General features: G+C 41.1%; 1 protein-coding gene across 13 annotated transcripts in view; it reads left to right on the forward strand.

Moving 5' to 3' along the window:
• ANKS1B (ankyrin repeat and sterile alpha motif domain containing 1B) overlaps positions 1-23,180 on the forward strand; it is a 406,398-nt gene that overhangs the window by 283,523 nt on the left and 99,695 nt on the right. The gene's annotated exons all lie outside the window — the stretch shown is intronic.

Raw genomic sequence — 23,180 nt, forward strand, 5'->3', positions numbered from 1 at the left:
CAGATGCTCTTTTCCCTCTCATACAACACCAGGACCAGGGGACATTCACTAAAATTGAGTGTTGAGAGAGTTAGGACAGACAAAAGAAAATATTTCTTTACCCACCATGTAATCAGTCTGTGGAACTCCTTGCCACAGGAAGTGATGATGGCATCTCACCTGGATGCCTTTTAGAGGGATTGGACAAATTTCTGGAGGAAAAGTCAATCATGGGTTACAAGCCATGATAGGTGTGTGCTACTTCTTGATTTTAGAAGTAGGCAACCTCAGAATGCCAGATGCAGGGGAGGGCACTAGGAGGCAGGTTGTGTCTTGTTGTCTTGTGTGCTCCCTGAAGCACGTAGTGGGCCACTGTGAGATACAGAAAGCTGGACTAGATGGGCCTTTGGCCTGATCCAGTGGGGCTCTTCTTTATGTTTTCCCTTCCCGATAACTACTGCTGTGACCCCACCCCATGATTTCTTTTCAGTAATAATCGAAACATCAGGAGATCCCATCACAGATCTATTTTATAACTGTAGTTTTTTCTTAGTGTCTAATCTTAAGAAATACATTTGGAGTTTGCAGAATAATTCAAGCCTTGTTTTCATTTTGAAACCTTATCAATCTCAGATTATCTCTTCTTCTTCCAGAGACCTTTCCCTCAATTTCAGTTCTTATTATAGCTGCATTGTTCTCTATACATCCAGCCCAATTATTATTCAAGATAATTTAAAAAAGGGCTCAGTTAATTAAATTTTTGCATCTACAGAGATTATCATTCACTGAACATTGCTTTTATTAAGTTCCTCCAGTAATGAATTTATTTAACCCTGTTGTTACAGGCAAAAAGGAAAGAATTCAATATTGTAAACAAAGCGTAGGAAGCAGGATTTGACTCATTAGATCGTCTTGATAGGGTAAATGTATAATCCCTCCTTCGTAGATTGTTTTAGCATATTTTTAATGACAGTCTTTCATATCTTGAACAACTGCTACCACAGCCCAGCTTCATTTTCTTTCCTCTAAGGCTAAACATGCCCTATTCATTAGCCTAAAAGAAAAATCAAATAAGGGTTCTGAAGAAATATGCAAGCTAGAGTTACTGGAGTAGATTCTAGTGCAGTGAAATTCGCTAGAAAATTGCTGAAGGTCAGTTGAACGTAGCAGATTTGTAACATGGCTACAAATGTAATATGCAACCGAAGAAGGGGACACACATCGTACGCCAAAGGGAAAACAAGGCACAGCCAATGGTACAAGTGGGTGTATCGATGGAATTATTTCCAAGTATATTTTGAATATAAATATTCTTTCTCTGGAAAAGTGAAATTTACGCACACACTATTATAGACCTCGGGCACATTCTCCCATCCTGAGACACAGCCAAAGGTCAAGAAGCTGAGGGCCCTTAAGCAGGGTGGAAAGGCAGGAAATAAATAAATAAATAAGCTCCCCTAGCACCAAAGTTAGCTGCCACAACAGCTTTGGCAGAGGCCTCACCTTGTGCATCGCAGCTGCTGTCCTGCACAAGCTAGTAAAAGGCAGCAAAGGTGCTACAAAGATAGCTTCTGTTGCTCTTCATGCTGTGGAATTGTCCATTGGCTAAACAAGATGTGATGCAGGAGATCCATGATTATGGTCTTTCACATTGTTTGTTCTTTAGTTATTTACTAAGTAGCTGTGCCATCTGGTAACTTTGAAGACCAGGAAAGTGGCATTCTAGAAGAGGGTGTTTAACTGTTTCCTCTTTTACACTGATCCCAAAAGTCCGCTCCACCTCACTGCTGCTGTTAGCTGAGCGGGGAAACCGAGATTGGTACAGCTTATGTCTTCCCCTACCTGATCCACACAAAGTTGAGAGCTTCAGGAAGCATTTAAAGTGGAGAAAGTTTAAAGGAGAAAAGGTCTGAATATTCTTCCAAAAATGCCATTTCTCAGATCTTTGAAGCACCTGCATTGGTCTGCTAACAGAAGATCCTAATCACTGATCTCCATCTAGTTTGTCACATCTAGTCTGGTCCTGAGCAGTGTCAGCTCTCATAGGAACCTGTCAGTGGTCAGAGCCAATGCTGCTAGCTCTTCAACCCTTGCTGGGAATTAGCTGTTGATTTTTTTTGTGATTGTTGCACATTGTTTTTGTGTTGCTCTCGTAAAGAAAGGGTGGAAATATTAGTTTCTCTGCTTGCATTTGAAAATGTTTATTTTTCTTTATGCATAAGGTGTTGTAAATCATCCCATACACTGAGCTAGCAAAAAGATTAATGTAGGCCATTGTGGACAAATATATGCAGTTACTGTACATTGGTTCGCATTAATCACAAGCTAGTTAACTACACTTATTAAAAGCATTTTAGTTTCCCTATAACATTGTATTGTCAGATACAGTTCTTCCTTATATGGTATGATGTATGAAATCATCTTCCAAGCTTCTATTTTGGTCATCAAAATTTAATATTCCTTTTTAGCCTCTAATCTTGAAAGAATTCCCAGTGGTGTGTATGTTAAGAAGGTTCATTGCTTCTTTTGTGGATGTTAAGAAAACCTTTGAAAAATCCGAATTGACTATAAGCTGATACTGCAGTGCCATACACACTAAATAGCTCAGGGAGTTGAGAATTGCTTCACTAATCTCACTTCAAATGCCTACAAATAAAAAAAAAAAAAAACCTTACTCCAAATTCTGGAGTTTTTTCTAATTTCATTCTGAAATTGGGAAAGGCACAAATTAGACTACTTGTGAGTAAAAAGACATTTTCAAAACCCCAATATTATTATGCCTATTGTAGAAGATAGTAAAACAAGAAACCATTTAATTAAAATCTGCGCTATCTGCTCTTAGATTACTTTTATATGGTCTAATATAAAATATATAAAAACTAATTCTATAGTTTTAGAATTGAATTAAGGCTGCGGTTCCCAAACTCTCCCAGATCACCCACCGGAAGTGGGTGACAATTGTTATTTTGACACTCTCCGAGGCTTGGGGAGCCCTTTGTAGGCTTACGCACACCCTCAGGAGGCTGCTGTTCCTTCCTGTAAGTAAATCAAAGCCTCTGGCACCCCTGGCAGTGTTGCCGTCCAGGGGATCACGTTGCTGAATTCTCCCCCTCCTTGTCCCTTAAAAGGCAGAGGTCCCCAGGCTGGGGCATTGCAACACCCCAGTTTGAGAACCTCTGGATTAAGGGTATGAAATGTGAAATTTTAGTTAGATAGCCTACCTAGGTATGTAGAGCTAACATCTGCACCCAAAGAAATGGTGGCATGGTTTTAATTTGAAATGAAAGTGTGGGGAAGCTGTTCAAGGTGTTGATCTATTTGTGCAAAGCTGCTCAGCATGCTGATACAGCAATTTCACTTTGCCACCACACACACTCAAGTAGCAGGCGCCACATGATAAGCTCCTGTACACACATCACGTGCCATGTGGAGTAACTTCTGCCTGGCCATATTTCAAGCAACTATCATGCTACTCAGGACCTGTGTCAGGGTCGATCAGGGCAGGCACTAGTCAAGGGCTTGTGGGGGATCACCCAACCAGCCCCTGAAACTCTCTGATGCAGCAGGCAGTGGCACTGCAAGTCACTTATGCTGTCACTACCTTCTCCCCTCCCCCCATCTCCAGAAGTGATGACAGAGCAAGTCAGCAAGCCAACTGCAGGACTGGGCTAAGAGTTTCTTTCATTCTGAACTACCAGGGAAAAAACCAGTAAACTGAAGGACCTGGTGCACAATTCCTTTTCCTCTTCATCAAGGGTTGGGCATTCTGCAGTCAGAGCAAAATGTGCCTTCTGTAAATGTGATACATTTTCCAAATCCCCTGCAACCTTGTAGAAGTGGAAAGAATCTATACCTTACATATTTACAAAACTGAGGACAAAACACAGTACAGGTCCAGCCTATTTATACACTGATTTTTTATACACAGATATGACTCAACACGAATGGCCCCTGCAAATGAGAAGGAATGTGCTGATCCTTGGAGAAGGGGAAAATGCATCCCTTTAAAATCAGTTTTAAAAACTGAGCAGTCCTTTAACAATAGCCTCCTTAATGAGAGGGGGGGCAGCTGGCTGACAATCCATCAATCCTTCTCTCTCCAGCAGACCCCTCCCTTCCCTTTCCATTGGTGAAGGGAGGGGCTGAGTGAAGGTGCCTTTGTAAGCTCGTGGAGGAGGACTGATTGATGGATTGTCTTCTTAATGACTCTTATCTTACATCAGAAAGGTCAGCAAGGCTGTTTTTAAATCACCTGAGCAAAGAAACTTTGTTTTTTAAATTGATTTGCTATAGTGCGTTTTTTGCCATCCATGTGAGTGCTTGGAATGGAACCCACGCGAATAAAGAGGCTCAACCTGTATATAATGCACAATATTCAGTAAAATTTATATCAAACAGCGATAATCTTAATACATGACACTCAAATAAGGGCAAAGCATTCCTAAAATCAGTTTTATGATATTTATTTTTCAGGTCTGTGAAAGTGTAATAGTTACAGCTCAATCCTATCTACTAACCCCCCCCCCTCAATGCAGCTGCACCAAAATGGTAATCCTAGAGTGGGGGACACTTTCAGGGAACAATTTTTCCCTTACCCAGAAGTAAGCCTCCACAGTGCAAAGGGATCTATTTGGTCCTGTCACAAGTCCACATTGACACAATCGGGTCTGGCAAGGGGATTAGGATATTGGTGTGACCAGCAGCGCTGATTCTAGGAACTGATCCACTCTCTCCACCCCCATTCTGCTGTTCCATCACCCCCTCCTGCCTCACCTGCTGCCTTACTTTAGTTGTTCAGCAGTGGGAGATGCATCATCACAGGTGGGAAGGTCACGTCTTCCTGACAGCGCACTAAGTAGTACGCTGATGGAGCAGCTGCAGTTGGTGCTGATTGCTTAATGGCATTCAGCCCCAGTGGAGCACAAGGAACAAGGATGCACGGTAAGTGTAGGATTGGGCCCTGAATGTTTTACATCTGTCATTGATGCAAATATTTGTAACTTCTTACTGCATGTTTAGCTTTCCTACATATAGAAATTCTAGGACGAGAATAAATAAAAATTACTACATTGATACTAGTGTGTAATTTTCAAATGCCATAAAGAACAACATTTTGAAAGCAGCATAATTAATGCTTGATGCTGAATAACCTTTTACTCATGCAGTTCAGGATTAGTTTTATCACTTAAATGCCAAGATAATAAATTTATACTGAAGCGAAGTTCTGAAAATGACTTGGATCCAGATACCGCTTTTTGTTGGTTATACCGAGTAGTACTTTATATCAAAAATGATCTTATTGAAATTGATTGCCTTGTTCATAGATTAATCTTTTGCTTGATGGGGAAAAGGTAACCATTAGGCCCTAATGCAATTATACAAAAAAAAAAAAAAAAGACACAGAACAAGATGAATTTCCCCATAGGTTGGCATGATAAAAATTTGTGGACCTAAAGGAGAGAATTGGTACCGAAGGGATCATATTTTTTTTTCTTTTGTAAACCCAGACTGTCTTTCTTTCATTAGTCTACAGTCTTTGGAACTTTTGGTAACTTTTAAAAATTAATACTCGTATTGTTAGTGATAGCCATTTTGAATTTCTAAAGACTCTTGTTTGTTTTTTTCAGTAGCTCCTTAATTGCCAATGACTTTCCAAAAATAATTGCTAGTGTCCTATTCAGCTTGTCAGATGGCTCCTTTGATAACTTAAAAGGAGAGCCAGCTGATGCAGCTCTTATTCCTTAAATTATTTTCAAACTCAAAGGAATCTGTTGTCTTCATAATATAATATTGATCGTTTTATAGTCTCTGCACATAGATTATTTTCATTATAATACTGAGTACTGTGCAGTGCAGTCAAATGCAGGTTTACTTACTGGTAAATGCCACTGTGTTCAGTGGGACTTACTCCCAAGTGCACATAGGGTTATATAGCATTACAGCACAATCCTATGGGTGTTTATTCAGAAGTAAGCCCCAGGAAAGCGTGCATAGGATTGCAGGCTTTGTACATAAAGATTGATCCAAAGTTCTTTAAATTTTTTTTATAGGCTTAGCTTATCTTCTTAAATATTTGAGTTCATTTAGTAAAATAACAATTTTGACTAGGAGTCGCCTTCCTGGTATGCAGTAGGAGTTTATGGAATTAGTTAAGGTTGAAGCAAAACATCTCAAGGGCATTGAAAACAATGTTCACTATATAGTTGGAATGTCTTCTTGCTGTTACTCTCTGATGGCCAAATCCTATCCAATGGCACAGCAGGACTGCCAGGCTCCTGCTGTATCCAGCACTGGATCGGAGCAAGTGAGAGGTCTCTCTTGGAAAAAGGTCATTTTTTCCTTAACCCATTTGTGACCCCAGCCTGCGCAATGGGACTACTTGGATCTGTGACAGCTAACACACTAGCACAGAACTGAGTAGCCCTATGTAGGGCTTGCAGGAACGGGGTTAGGATATGGTAGAGGCCTCCTTGACTGAATCGCCCCTTCCCCACCCTCCCCAACCCAAAACTCCCTTCGTGCCTTCCACCATCCACTTCACTGCCTGGCGCTACACTGACCTGCCCTGGAGGGCAGGATGCGGTGCCTGCAGGATAGTGGAGGCCTTCCCACCAGCACTGCTTACCTGCCTGGTGTTGAAAAATTTTTTATGGTGCTTTTATGACATCCAGTGCCAGTGCTGCAGCTTTCTTGGTCCATAGCATTGGGCTGCCAATTCTCTGTTACTCAAGTGCCCCCTGGAGATGAATACTTGGCTATTTTATTTGTAATCATGCATATATTAGGAGTTAACTTTTATGTTGAAGTTTTAAAATGATAATAGGAGCAAAGGCAAGTCAATATGAAACATTAAGCAGAGGCATGTCACACAGAACAGCTTAAACTTGATTTCCTGGTCTCAGTCTAGTAATTTTAGAAACTGTTGTTCTCTAACATCAGTTGACATTTTTTATTTCTACTTAAAAAGTAAATGGTGAATAAAACGGATTAAGCAGAAACGACCAACACATAGCCTCTGCTGCCCAAAATACACAGATGTCTAGGTGGGATATGAGAGCAATAAAGAACCCTGCTGACATAGTAAAGAGTCATACTGCCTCTCTTTGAACATCTGCCAAGGACTTTCTCATCACACAAACAATGGTGTGACACACTTGGCTACTGAGAAACCCGTACTCCTGGAAAGCTCTTTGTATTAGGCTGTGCTACATTTTATTTCAAATGAGTGTTTCCTGCATTCCAGTCAATGTGTGAGCTTTTTTCCAATACTCTTGAATGTTTTGAAACAGCAAGTGGCCGTCCTGTGAGGTTTGTTTTCTTTCTATTCCTCCACTAAGATTTATGTTTCTGGCTGTAATGTCATGTGCTGAAGCTCTGAATGTTGTCAAAGATGTAAGGCACTTTCCCTCTTGAATGTAACATCCTTGCCCATTAGCATTAGAACTGATTTCAAGGAAGTCATCTTCTAAATCATTTTCTGCTATAGTTCTGCTCCAACTGGCCTTTAGGTCTGTTGTATGGACCTGTGTCTTTTTTTGCTATAGTTATTCAGTTATGGAATTAAATATCTGTCCCTTTTATCCTGACAGTACTATGGACCATGCAGGTTTGAAATTAATGTTGATAAACTAACATGAAATGGAATGGAGGTGATTCTCACTTTACAGGCTAGAATCATGTGTTTCTGGTTTAGTGTAGCGTTGACTCCGGTTTTGGAAATCTGGTGACATATTAGAAAAGGAGCAGGAAATCAGATCATTTAAAGACAAAATGTGATTGAAAGAGTAAAATATACATAGTATAATGCTAACCTTGATGTTTTAAATTTCTTGATGATTTAAATTTAAATTAAGTTATGTAATAAATTAGTTGTCCAATTATGCAGCTTGTAAATCAAATGCTTCAGAAGATTTGAAAATCATTAGAAGTTCTTAATTGTAACTAATCAGGAGCAATGTTTAATGTAACAAGAAATATAGAAATGTTACTTAAAAGAAATTGTGCCACAATTTCAGACATTTAATTTTCTGCAAAATATATTTCTCATTTATCTTACTACCTTGATTCAAATACTGCAGGTTATACCCAGATCAACCTTTCTCAGAGGAGAATTTGTATGAAGGGTTTTTTTTTTTTAATGTAGTACCACTTGATTTTTGTATGATTTATTGCAGACTATGCTGCTAGTTGCTGGTGCAGTACCTTTTAGGATAATGTTCTTCCCTTATGTGCAAGCTACTTTATTTTTGTGCTAAAAGTAATACTTCACAAAATAAGAACCAGTCTTGTTGCAATTTCACTTGTGCAATGTCCATCTCAACTGATATTTGGATAAATATTTGCACATTCCTTCAGTATTGTACTCTATCACCTTTATTGAGGCTTTCTTTTGTGTCTGTGTGCTTGTAGGAAGGGTCAGAGATGCCCTGTTTGATTTTTCTTCTGATGCCAGTGTTGGATTAATGCCCTGATCTAAAGATCTTTTCATGCACATCACTGACTATTAGGACAACTATACTGTGGACCAGAGGGTTGATGTGTTGGGTGGGGAGGGGGGTAAAAGTTTAAAAAAATTGTCAGCTTATTTGAAGTTATACAAAGAGTTTTTACATACTACAAAATAAATCTAGACATGCAACTGGTCATGTCTGCTTGAGCCATATCGGCCATAACAGTCAGGCATAAGATAATAAGACAGGAAAAGAAGCTAACGAAACATCAGATTAGACTTCTTCTTAGCTTCTTTTCCTGTCTTGTAGTCTTATCTCATAGGAACTGAATAGGTATCAACTCCTACTGGTGTGAATGAACACATATACCTGCACCCACTGTTATTGTGCAGTTGTCACATGCTGTTATCACATGCTGTTTGCTCTTCCAGCAGGGCTGAACTCATCTGAGAAGTGTTTGAGAAACATTGTTTTACTGTATATGTCCAACTTACTTTGTAGTCTTTATAGGTTTGAGCTCTACCTAAGTGAAGTTTGTTGTCGCTTGGGTTTATGAACACAATTGGACTTACTTCTGAATAGACATGCCTAGAATAGGGTTGTAATCCACTTAATGAGGGTGTCCATTTATTCTTGAAGGCATTGATCTCAAGCAGGTCTGGATATGCAAATTTAACAAGATGGTAAAAGTCCCTTTCTAAAAAAATGTTAAAGAACTTAAATAAACCATTTAAAAAGTTATGGACAGAGGAAGCATGCAAGGAATGGTTGCCAAAATTTTTCAAGTGAGCTGCAAGGGACAACAATGAATGTGTAATGGACAAAATAGTGATCATGTCTGTTAGGAACGCTGGCAGTTTTGGAACAGTTTAAGCCATTTTTCAGATAGCAACCTGTAATGGTGGGATCATATTAAGTCATTTCTGCCCAGCTTTGCATATACACAATAGGGACCAAATGTGTACATCTGTGGGCAGGCAAAAATCAGTTAATGAAGACCTGACAGCAACAAACGACCATAAGAGAGAACACTAAAATTAGCTTTCTTACTAGCTATTCTTGGACTGGGATTCCAGTGCAGTATCAGGACCTGCCCTGTCTAGGCTTTATTTTGCAAATTTTGAGAACAGATATTTCACCTTGTCAGTCAGTGTCATTCTTACGAAGGTCTTTCTCCATTGGAAAAGGAAAAAGGGAATTGTAATATATTCTGCTTGCCATTCATTTGGCAATGCAATAGATTCAATGGCAATAGATTCAATGCTAATTCTTCAGTGTACCATGAGGCTTGATGGTTTTAGATAGTATCCTTGGCCTTCTGCAAACACATGCACATTTGACCTGTCAGTAACCAGATAAGAGTAATTTTGCATTTGCCAGATGACCTCGTGTGTCAGTAGTTGCTGGACTGGACTTTCCTTGTATTAATTCTATGAAACAGATTGCTTGCTGTTCTGCTACTTCAGAGTGCCAGAGAACAAAGAGCACATGCTCTTGCATAGCTCCCATTTGTTCCTACAAGCTTGCACTTACAGGAGAACTTCCTGGTATATTGAATTGTGTGTCTTTTGCAACTTCCCCATGGATTATTCCCCTCACAGGGGCTTGAGCAGAAGAACTTTCTAGTGAATTGTTTCCTTTTGAAATCTTTGAGTAGAAACTTTGGCTTAAGGCATGAAAAATGTCAAAGGAAGCCACCCATCTTTACAAATATAATGCAGAATTGCTTCCTAAATTTAAAAAAAGAGAAAATAATTGATAATCAAGGATCAATTATTGCAATTCTGCATACTTAGAACATAAAAAGCAGTAAAAGAATGATACAAGTACTGTAGTCCAGTGATTCTCACACATTTAGCACCGGGACCCACTTTTTAGAATGAGAATCTGTCAGGACCCACCAGAAGTGATGTCATGATCAGAAGTGACAGCATAAAGCAGAAAAATTTTTAACAATCCTAGGCTGCAATCCTACTCATACTTACTCAGGGGTAAATCCCATTTACTATCATTGTTAAAAGAATGTACATAGTAGCTTATTAAAAGTACAGGTCTGTAACATTTCCCCAAATGCAGTCACATACCATGGTAGCATCAAGTCTAATATAGTAAAAATAAAATACTGAAATGAATGGGGACCCACCTGAAATTGGCTCATGACCCACCCAGTGGGTCCCAACCCATAGTTTGAGAAACACTGCTGTAGTCTGTTTTCATTTTGAAATCAAATACATCAAAGCAGCCCTTGAAATACGTTACCAGCTCGAAAGTACTATGATCATATAATTTATGAATCAGTGGTTCGCAAACTCGGTCAGGATCCACCAGTGGACTGCGAAACTGACAAGGAAAATGTATTGAGCCATATGGAAACCAAAACAGAGCAGCACATGCACATTTACTGATGAGAAGGCAATCATGTCTTGGTCCGCTTTGAAAAACGGGTCATGGGGAATGCAAGGCCACCAGAGCGGTCCTGATCTGATTAACTCGAAGTTCAACAAACACTCCAGAAAGCCCCCCCCCCACCATTCCTTGCTTTCTGAGTCTGCCTTCCATCTCTCCCTCCCAGAGCCTCAGCAGAAGTAGCACTGCTGAAAGGGAGGTGCTGGGAGAGTCCAATTATCATGTGGGCTTGATAGAGTTTCCACACCATGGACCTTATGTTTGACACTCCTGGTCTACACACTATGATTTCAATAAAGCAGAATGTGATAGCAGATACTGTGAAGCACTTCATACCTTTGAGAGTAAGAATGGTGTCGATCAGGAAGTTCCCACACTGAAATCCAGTTCAACTTTGTGCAGACACCAGGAGCACACAAAATGTGCCCACCACAACTCCCTAATTCGGTTATGAAAAAGTTTTTTAAAAATCCCATAAGGTGGTCCTGTGCTAGCAAGAAATAGATGCACAATGACCCACAGAGCAATTCTGTATTCACCGAAATAGGCAAATATAGTCTATTGCCCCATTCATTTAAATGTAACGAAGAGAGATGTGGATTACACTTCTGGAACAAAGCTATCTTATCATTGATGGACAGAATCAGGCTGATTTAATATTCTAGCCTAGGAAAACATATTCCATCCACTGAATATTCCAAAGTTGCTATTTTTTTCCTCATACCTTAAACATGGCTGTTAAATTTTCATTTCCTGTCGGTGCTGAGACACATTTCTGCAGATGGATGCAAATTTTGGATCTTTTTGTGGTTTAATGAAAGAAATATTTATCACTGTAACTTTAAAAAAGAAAAAAAACCACTACAACAAGGTTAGTGAATGTTGTGGACTGTCTTCTGTACATCCAGCTTTTGTGTTGTGCAATATATGAAACAGCTCAGGAAGAGGAAGACAGAACCAGAGGGAGCCAGAAATGTGATTTTGTCTCAAATTCTGGCACAACGTCTTGTGTTTCTTTGAATTCACTGTTGGTCCTGAGCACTGACCCTCCAAGCCAAATGCAGCCAGCCAGCCAGCCAGCCAGATATGATGACCTAACAGGCGCTTGACAAGCCTCCAATTTTTGCTACTTGCAAAGGCTCCAAAAACAGGGACATTGTCATATATCTGCCTGGCTACAATACAAGGCTGGCAAAACTGGCTTTGCAGGCTCACAGGTTGTATCGACAAGCTCTACAGGAAAAGGTAGGCAGGGATCCAGAAGGTTTTTCTTCTGTGTACATTCTTAGTAATGCCATGCTGACAACTGCTAGGATGTATGAAGCCTGGTGGAATTCTGTTTTTCAGACTGTTTTCCTGACCCCCTGTGCAGCAGATACGATGGATAATCCATCTGTGTTTCTAAATTTCAGCTGGCCCCATTTGTACTGCCGGTCCTTCGGTGCTATCAATTGCTCATAGAACATAAAGGAACTAGGTATTTTTACACTTGCATATTTTGCTCATAGTTGCCCTGCAGTATGAGTTTATCACTGTCTTATTCATACACTCTTGAGAATTATGAAGGTTTGGGGAGACTGGTTTAGTTAAAAGAGCATGGCTTAGCTCTTCTGTATGTGCGTTTGGTTTATGAGAATAAAGATAATTTGGTAAGGGCTGCAATATTACAAGAAGGTGAATGTTTTGGTATTAAGGGTTTAAAACATTAAAATGCTATAAATGTTGCAGTAAGTAAAGCAGGAAAATCAGGGAGAATAGTAGGGCATCAATCTTTTAAATAAAGAACAGCTCAATTCTAACTAGTGCTGGCTGCACTGTATCCAATGCTAGATGGGAGCCAGCTGGAGGGCTCCTTGGAGTAAGGGCATATTTTTCCCCTTACCTTGAGTAACACCGCAGCCAGCCCTGTGGGGCTACTAGGAAGTCCAAACACCCCATGTAGGGCTGCCTGGCCTAAGAAGGGGTTTGGTATATGGGGAAGGAATCTCTGCCAATCCTGCTGCCCTCCCAGGCTGGATCCACCCCATTCTTCCCTCCCACCACCCAAAAACTCCCTCCCCACCTGTCCCGTGCCCCTGAGTCACTCAGCGCATTACTTGCTTGCGCCGATGGCCAAGGGCTCCAAATGTAGCACCAGCAGGGTGGCACTAGCCACTCCTCCAATGCAATCTATGTAAATTAAATGTTAAATCCATGTAAAGTGAATTTGTCAACAGCATGGTAGTTTTTGAAATGGCCCCCTAGACTTTAAGGTTATGAGTTCAAAGTGATAGAATCACAGTATTGCAGCTGAATTCTAATGAGTTTATCTTTACATTTTGGCAGCCTTTTACCTTTCCATATCCTTTTGGATTTTATTTATGTCTCCTACAGTACTTGTTTCTATAGGCCCTTGTTGCCACAGTTGCCTTTTACTCCTGTCAAGCATGGCAGCAAAAGGACCAATTTATTTGCACTGAAGGAACCAGGGACTTGTTTCACACTCAATCTGCCCATGTCTTACCTCCATGCAGGTGCCTTCCTGCAGCTCTCTGTGGGTTAACACAGCCCTGCTTCAGGCTGCACAGATATAGATGCAGCCTTTTGCCTCAGGTTTTCCAGTGCTGCCAGGTAATGAGAACAGAGTTCCCTCCTTCCTCTTTGTCTTTGTTCCTTTGTTCTTTACAAAGCTCCCAAAAGGATGCAGCTGATCTCAGAGTTCAAAGATTGAGGGAAAGCACTGCCCAAACAATCACAGAATCAGACTTGAAAGAGACCCTGTCCTAGCAGTGGATACTACACTTAATAAGAAATCATCTCTAGAGCTGATCAAACTTTTCATGACAAACTTGAAGGAAAAATTCTAAAATCTCCATAGCAGCTTATTCCATTGCTCTATTTTTATATACAGCAAATCGATTCAGCAACCCATTTACGGCCCAGTCCTGTCCAGCTTTCCAGCACTGATGCAGCTGTGCCAGCGGGGCATGCACTGCATCCTGCAGTGGGAACCTGAAACAAGTTGGTGATATGTAGGAAAGGATGATAGCAGGGAAGATGAAAACCATTATTAATCAAGAAGAAATTGGATCAAGGGGCATTCAGGGGATTGTCGCCTGCTGGAGGACTCCTCGGAGTAAGGGGTCCATTGCCTCATGTAAGTCCCAGCAGCTGCAGTGGGTCAACTTGAATCTGTGCTAGCGATAGCAGTGGCACCAGACCACCATGCAGGCGTATCAGGCCCAGGAAGGGACCTAGGGTTCCTGGGCCTGATCTGTCCACTCTGGCACATCTTCTCTCCATCCACCACCCCCTCACCACCTGAACCCCCTGTTTAACCCCCTCACCACCCTTGCCCTGTCCTATTCAACCCCCCATGCTGGGCCTACCAGCTTGAGACTTAAACATGAAGGAGAAACAATGGGATTAGACAACCAGAAGAAAACCAGGATTAATGAGTAAGTGACTTAGCCTAGGTCACCCACATGAGTTTCTATGGTCATTCTAGAGGAAATAAGAGGTGGTCGGCAGTGAAAGAGAACTAGAATTGGAGAGCACCAGAAAGTGCCATAATACGCTGGAAGCAAGTGTCAGAAAGCTCAGAACAGTTTTCATCTTTCCTGCCTGTAGTAACTTCCCTGGTTCATTCAGTTTGTTAGTAATAGCTAATAATGTGTAGAACGCATTCTTTGGTCTTAAATTTGAATGTTTTAACATTTGTCCAGTCTTCTTCACTGCATCATAGGCATGCTGTGGCTGGACCGGAGGTGGAAGGGGGAAAACAGTATTTCCCACTGTTTTCATGGTTCTCAATACAGTAGCTAAGAAATCTCGCTGTCTCAGGAATATTCTGAGGAAGGAAAGAAGCTATGATGACCTTATAGATGACCTTAAAGAACTTCATTCATTGAATAGTTTGGGTAGAGAGCATGTTCTGCTAGACCCGAACGATCAAACCCAGAACTGATATTCCTTCCCTGGTTTTGCATATTCTAAAAATTGTTTTGGAAATGCCTGTGACAGTAAGTCCCATACAAAAATGCATCCATTTTAGCGTGATGCCCCTGTGAGCCTCTCAACTCAATCTCATCCAATATGCAAGTGTGAAAAAGCCCTCACATAATTGTTACTCTTTATTATGAGCCTGCTACTGGTGAAACACAGAATGACTCCTTAAACGTCACTGGGAGTGTGGATCCAGAATCTGAATGCCAGTGCCCATCCTGTGAGACCCATACTTCTATACAGCCAGGTCACTTTGCTGTCTGCTACATGGTGCTCCAAGAAGTCAGTCAACCAGGCACGTTAGAGCTGACACCATGTGCTGAGCAATTTTTAAAAAACAACATTTCAGGATTCTTATTAGACCTGAAGGACTGATACAGTGTATAGTTTTGAACTGCAGAGTCCTGGGTTCAGATCTCATCTCAGCCATGAATTCCATTTTGGAATTTTGATACATCACTAGCTTTCAGTCTAGCTAAGACTAAGGGTGCTGTAAGAATAATGGGATGGGAATAAAAATAAGAATGGGATGCATTCACACTGGCATACCAGGGGGGTCAGGGAGGCAAATACCCTGGGGTGCCACCTGGCAGGGGTGTCATTGAACCCCCTCCCCATTCTGCCTGTTTTTTTGGTTTTGTTTTTTTTCTTCAGGTCCTTTTACCGGGCCTTAGAAGGCCTTCTGAGGGCTCTGGAAGGTCTAAAAATATCACTTCCAGTTTTTGGCCTACTGGAAGCTGGGGAGGGTACATGTGGCTTCTCCAGCCCTCAGAAGGCCTAAAAATGTCATGTCTGAAAACCAGACATGATGTGTTTAGGCCTCCAAGTCGTATGGGGGGCTGGCATTTTGCACTCCTGGCCCCCATGACACAGGATCCAGGATGGCATTCATATGTGCTTCCCTGATCTCTGAAGAAATGACAAGATACAAACACAATATTTAACAATAAAAAAACAAAATCACTCCTTTTCATTGTAAAATTTGTAACGATATTAATTTTAAAGTTGTCAGACATGTATTTACCTGGCAGATCTGTTTTAGCAACAAATTCACCCTGAGCCCATAACTAGCCATTGCATCACTGTGCCAGTCAGCAGTTATATTCCCATTCCAGCAACCCCAAGTGTCTTTATTTTTCAACTTTTTAATACAGCCCTTCCTCCAAGGGAAGCAGGGTGGTATACAAGGTTCCTTCTCTGCTTTTGTTCTCACAACAACCCTGTGAGGTAGGTGAGGCTGAGAGATAGTAAGTGACCTGAGGTCACCCAGGAAGCTTCATGGCTGAGCTTCCTCAGCCATGCCTATCTTCATCATCCATGCATGAGGTCTAACTGCACAACAGGGCACTGCTCATCTATTCTGTTTCTGTGTTACTGGATTTAAGTTGGCACAGAGAGTGTGTTTTCTGTTCCATAATATAATTTTATCATTTACTGCATAATCACCAAGTAATCTTTTATGAACAATAAACAGTTGCTGCAGGGTTTTCCAAATGTTCCATTGGCCTAGGCATCATTACGATTTTGATTCCCACATCTCTAACAGAGACTCTAACCAGGATCCTTTGTGAACAGAATGATCTGTGTTTGGCTATCCTGAAATACATAAATAATTCCCCATGTGAAATAAGAAGCCTGTAAGTTAAATTCTTGCTTGATTTTTGTCAATTTAACAGTCACAAAAGTGAGAAACTCAGAGTGTTGTTGAAGCAATCTTGCTGCAAGCACTTTCAAAGAAACTGTGCATCAAAGAAGTATCTCCATGTATCTTTCGACAACAGGCATACCAGATCGATACTGCACTCCGATTGTATTTATTTCTTCATTTATTTGTTCAAGGTATTGATAGACCACCTTTCCTCTCCCAGCAGGGATGTGCACAAGGCAACTGACAGTTTGACTAAAAAATCAGCAACAATAATCAACCAAGACAATAAAACTAAAAAAAAATTAAACAATTAAAACTAGACTTGTTATTAACCCTCCAAGACTACCAGCCCATTAAAAAAATGCGTTGCCTGCTTGGTGGTGGTGAGAGACTTACCTTCGTGGCGGCAGTGGCTTTTGTAAAAGAAAATGTTTTTGCCATGCCTCTGAAGGCAGCAGTAGCTTCATCAGCACCCAAAGTGCTGCTTGCCATGAGCCAAGCCTCCACTGGTGATAGAATACCAGATAGAATAAGAGGGCCGCCCCAATTGACTTCAGAGAGGGCAGTTTCATGGGGGGGTGCTAAGCCATTTAGGGTTTTAAAGATACTAAGGCACACCTTGAATTGCACCTGGAAATGAATCGGCAATCTGTCTAGCTGGTTCAGCAGAGTGATATGATAAAACTTTGTGAACCACTTTGTGAACTTTTTTGTTGATAACAATAATGAAAACAACAGGTCAAAATTTGTGCAGGAACATCCTGCACCAGCTGAAATTGTCAGGAGGTCTTCAAGATCAACGCCATGTAAAGCATGTTAAGTAATCCAGTGTCACTGTAACCAGTGCATGGATAACACAGGCAGGTCTGACTCTTCCAAGAAAGGATAGTTGGCATACCAACCTAAGCTGGACAAAGGTGCTCCAGTCCACAGTCATCATCTAAGAGCAATGCTGGGTCTAAGACCTCTCCAAACTATGAATTTGAGCATTCAGGGGAGTGCAACCCTATTGAGGACAGGTTGACAGTCCATCACCTTGGCTGCAGGTCTTCTGACTAATAGCATGTCTCTCTTGTTTAGATTTAATTTCAGTTTGCTCACCCTTGTCCAGCCCACCACTGATTCCAGAGAGCAGTTCAAGATTTCCACAGTATCCCCAGTACCAGATGGATGGAGATATAGAGCTGGTTGTCATCCACATACTGGTGATATCCAACCTCAAATCCCCTGATAATCTCCCATATCAATTTCATTTAGATATTGAATAACATGAAGGACAAGATTTATCCCTATGGAACACTGATGGCAAAATGCCATTGTACCAAGTCCAGTCACCCAATACCATCTTCTGGAACCTATATTCCAAGAAGGACTGGAGCCACTGTAGTGCATTCCAGAAGAATTCCAGAAGGCATTCCAGCAGCATACCACTTTTTATGGTATCAAAAGTTGCTAAAAGATCCAGCAAAACATATAGAGATGTACTCCCCAGACCAATTCCCAATTGGTCATCAACTAGAATGATCAAGGCAAGACTGTTTTTAACCCAATACCTGAGCAAAAACTGACTGGAAAGGGTCCAAATAATCGGTTTCTTCAAGGAATTCCTGGATGTGTCATCAGTACTTGCTCAATTATTTGCTGATATTTGCTGCCTATTAAAGCCTTTATTTCAGCCTCTAGCGTTATTAATTAGCAGCACATCACAACCGACAAATTACCAGGATTTATATTTTGTTCCAGTGCAAAACAAGCTTATTGGACAACATTTTGACATCTTTGCTTAATATGATATCAACTGAGATATAATTTAGAATCTAGCATCTTATTTAGAGCTTAACTTTTTATTAAAATTTGCATACCCATTCCAAGGGCATTATTGGCTCATCAAATATAGCAGTTTTGATCCACCATCAAAGCTGATGGCATAAGATGTGAAGCCAGGGCTTTTATGCATTGTGAACTTGCCTGCATCAATGTTATTACAATCAACAGAGTAGTCTTCTGCCAAATTCCATTTAAAAATGGATGCCAATGTATAAAATTCAATATTTTATTTTTTAAATCATTCATTATTATTTAAATCCAAAGTAGATTAATACCTTCATTAGGACCAACTCAAAAATGGCGAAGTAATGAGCCAACTTTGGAGTTATCCAGGTTGCTTCTTCATGCTGGATGTTAAGTAAAATTGGGCAGAATGTGAGGAGGGAGACAAAGTCAGACATGATGGAAGAGACTTGGGGCTTTTTCATCATGCTCAACTCAGTCTTTCCCTCTTTATTTTGCTTGACATCCTGCCTGAGGAAGAGCTTTGGAGAACTTGAAAGCTTGCTCACTACTTCGTCACATTTTACTTCATCCAAAGATATTAGCCTACATTGGCTTCTCTCACTCTCTGTAATGAACCAATATGGCTACCTATGACTTTGTTTATTATTTGTAAAGTGCCTATAGTCAAATAGAGACTGTACACAAATTGATGACAGGTCCTTTCTGCAGGATCCCCAAAAAGGGAAAAGATGATGCAATAAGAAAACAAGAAAGAATGTGGATTCAGAGCCCAATCCTGTGCTCGGTGGCACAGCTCTGTGCCGCCGAGCATTGTCGCAAATGTGCCATAAGGCACATTTGTGAGGTTCACCACCAGGCTCCCGCCCAGTTGCCCAGCTTCCGTGGCTCGGCAGTCTCCTGGATTGCTGAGCCGCAGCAAGGTAGGCGGGGGCGTGGAGGAGGCATTCTGGGGAGGGGGGAGGCGGAGAGGGGGAGGGCTGGAGGTGGGCCAGGGGGAGGGAGGCGGGTCCACAGAGGCGGCACCGCAGGATCCAAGGCGCTCATGTAGGGCGCAGAGCCCTACACGAGTGCCTTTACCTTACCGCCGACCTTTTGGTTGGCGGTAAAGTGACTAGCCCCATTGCGGGGCTGCTTTCCTTACTCAGGGGAAGGGGACGAAAGTCCCGTTCTCCCGAGGCACCTCCCACGGTAGCCCGGGAGGCGCAGGATCCGACGACAGCCCTTCGCAGTGCTGCTGAGTCTAGGTGCCCCGGACAGCTCAGGATTGGGCTGCCTGGGGGGGGGGGAATGGGAAGAAAAGAATAAAGCCATTCCGTTAGAAAAAGCCAGTTCACAATAATGATCGGAACTTGACTATAACTGTATGATGAGGCCAGCCTAATGGTGAAAGGTAACAATGGAGAAGCAGCACTGGCAAGGGACAGAAATAGTAGCCCTAGGTTTTGTGAAGTTAGTTTTTTGTCCCTTCAGAACAAAGGGAATGAAAAGGAAGGTGGAGAGAAAGAAATTTCGAAAGCAGGAGAATGGAGTTATTTTAAAATGAAAAGAATTTTTTAAAGAAATGTGGTCTAGGAAAAGAATCCAGCAAAGACAGCAAAACAAATGTGAGAGAATGAGACCATTATCAAAGTCACAGCTGCAGCAAATTAGTCACAGTGGCAATGATAGTAAAAGAAAGGGTTTTAAGAAGAGAAATATGGTGGCCAACGTCAATAATAACAATACTAACAATAATTCATAGAGTAGGTATAAGTCAATCTTGCAGGTAAGTTGAGGGCAGGTTTTGAGGCAAAAATCATGGAATTTTCTGTGACCCTCAGATAAGTTGGGGGTTAAACTTAGGGGATGTCTGACTATAGTTTTGTCTGATTTTACCTGAGGCCAGATCCTGAAAAATCATCTACCAGTAATTGTTACCTAAGAACTGTACACTCTCTGATTTATTAAAAATATAGTAAAAAATCCTAAGATACATTTTTATATATTAGCTTTTTACATTCTGTTCTTGAGTAAGGGCACTGTAAACAACAAACCAATAGGACCATTAATCAAATCTTTCTTTAAGGTGTCTGGTGTGTTAAGCCAGAGCTTCTACTTATAACATACAACTTATAACACATAACTGGAACCCAATTTACTCAGAAGCAGACCCATTGCTTTCCATTGGTGTTATTCTTAAGTACAGTGGTACCTCGCAATACGAATGCCCCGCGCAGTGAAAAACTCGCAGAACGAAAGCATTTTGCGAAGTTTGGTAACTCGCACAACAAATTTTTATGACCCATGCTTCGCAAGACGAATTTTTGTTTTGTTTTGGTTTGGTTTGACTTAAGGGGGGATCTTCATGCCAGTTTATGATCCCGTTCACCCTAGTAAGGGGAGGATCTTTATGTAAGTAAGTCCCATTGTGCTTGCTCCCAGGAAAGTTTGCACAGGATTACAGCCTTCAAGCTCCCCACTCAGCATCCCCCCCATTTTTGAAATCCTCAGTACAGTATGTATGCCTTTTAAAAGCACTTAATAAACACTTTGTAAACCAAATTTGACTTTGTTCTGACTTTTCTTGCCCATAGGAACGCATTAATTAAATTTCAATGCATTCCTATGGGAAAACGCGCTTCGCAAAACGAAAAACTCGCATAACGAAAGGACTCACGGAACGGATTAATTTCGTTATGCGAGGCACCACTGTATATGCAAAATGTTTGCAAAACATTTCCTGAATGACGCAGGTGTGATCTTGCCAAAGAGAACAAGGCTTGCTTGATTTAAATGGAAGTCTTGAGCCCTGGCTTACTTTTGTCTCACAAGGACTGAAAAAGTTAACTTTGGCTGCAGCTTTCAGCCTCGTTGCCCTGGATTCAAATAGCCCTCTAATCTGCATTGTCCTCTTGCTCTTCTCGATGCCTGAATAGCCCTGACTGCTGAATGACCCACAGATAAGGTGAGGAGATGATTTACACTTGATTTATTGGCCAAAACATTCTCATCTTATAGGCGAGTGTTGATGGTAAGTGAAATAATAAGAGAATGGACTGAAATTTCTAATGTATTTGATAAGACAGGATGATGAATCTGGAAGTATATAAATAGCTGGAAATGATAGGATTTGGCAAGATTGCATATTGGGTGAAAGCAATAAAAAGAAACTAGGTTTCTTTGTTTCCTGCCACTGCCCTTGACGTTGGTAATAACACTATGGCAGAAAACAAAGCATGTGAGAAACAAGCAGCTCAGTCATGGGAAAAATTAAGCTTCAGAGGGCGAAATGCCATCCAGTGAGGAATGTAGAAGGAAGTCCAATGAAAATACTAGGAAGTGGAAGAGATCAGGTCCACTGAAGGAAAACTGCAAATAATCACTATAAAAGTTGTATCAGAGATAAGAAGGAAGATAACAGGATCAAGAGTAAAGATGTAAACAGGGACAAGAAAACAGTGTTGTGGAACATCTAGAGGCAAGGAGAAAGAAGAACAATTGAAGAGGAATATGTTGTCTTTTATTAAAGTACACAACAACAACAAAAATTCAGAATGAATAGAAGAAGGATATCATCAAATGTAGAGGAAAGTTCAAAGAAGGCACATAGCAAAAAGGAGACCTTGAGATTTTCCAGTGGAGAGATTGTTATCAATCTGTTTCAATGCAGTCTCCCTTGAATGCCAGGAATGGAAAGCAGACTGGAAGAGGTCAAGGAGAGAATTAACAGAAAGGCCATTGAAAGACAGAGGAAGGACAATATTTTCAAATCTTAGAAATGAAAGGAAACAACAAGCAAAGAGGAAACAAGCCAGAGTTAGAGGCTGGAAAGAATGTGTTTTTAGGGATTGGATAAGTAAAAACAATCTTGAAAGAAGAAACAAAAGAACCAAAAGATAAAAGAGTTTTCATAGTGAGCACTTAGGACACTTGGAGCACTTATCAACTCTCAGCTGTGGCGCTGAGCTCCAGCACCCGTGCTGGGTGTCGCAAACATGCCATAAGGCACTTCCACAGCACCCAGAGAAGAGGGGCCGATGGTGCTGGGCCAGCACCAATCAGCACTGGCCTCAGCACAGCATGGAGGTCCAGCTGATGCTCCTGCAGCTTTGGGGGATCTGGGTGCAAGCCCTACAGCAAGACATACCACCTTCTGAGCCTTGGTGGGTGGAGACTCATGGGAAGGCCCTCTCCAAGTGGCTTCCACACCATGGAATTTCCTCCCCTGTAGATGCAGCTCTCCCCCTCTGATCCATTATTCTGGCAGAAACAGAAGATGCTCCTGTTTGGCAAGCACTCCTTGATCACTCCTGACTTTCATGTTTTGAATTTATTGATTTTAATGTTCCTCACTTGGTTTTATACTGTCTCTGTGATTTCAGTATTGAATTGTTGTTATTCCACTTTCATAAGCCATCTAACAAAAATTTTAAAATACATGAATTAAAAATATAAGGAAGCTAAATCTACAGGGATAACAAACATTTTCTTAAAAGATGAAGAAAATGGTCAAGGGGCATGTGTTGTAGGGGAATATAAGAGCAGAAGTAAAAGAAAATAAAGAGGAGAAACCAATGAGAATGAAAACAAGGAGAATCTCGGAGAGGGAAGGGAAGGGTAAAGCAGTGAACAAAGAGAAGCCCTGATTTTTTAAAATGTTTTTATGTATTTATTTACTACACTGTGATTATGCCAGTGCGCTCAAGATGATCTGCTGCTTAAAATAATGACACGCAATCTACTAGACATGTTAAAAATAGGAAAAAGGGATGGGAGGAAGTGGGAAATCAGCAAATTCATGTGCCTATAATATTACATATGGAGAGCACATCTGGGACAGCACTTCAAGTTGCAGTTGGTCCCAGTGAACTCACCGGATGGACCTTACTGTTTCACCTCATTCAGATGCAGCCAGGTGGAAAGACTGCTGAGGGAGACAA

This window comes from Tiliqua scincoides, chromosome 7 (genome assembly GCF_035046505.1).
Source record: "Tiliqua scincoides isolate rTilSci1 chromosome 7, rTilSci1.hap2, whole genome shotgun sequence".
Taxonomy (NCBI): domain Eukaryota; kingdom Metazoa; phylum Chordata; class Lepidosauria; order Squamata; family Scincidae; genus Tiliqua; species Tiliqua scincoides.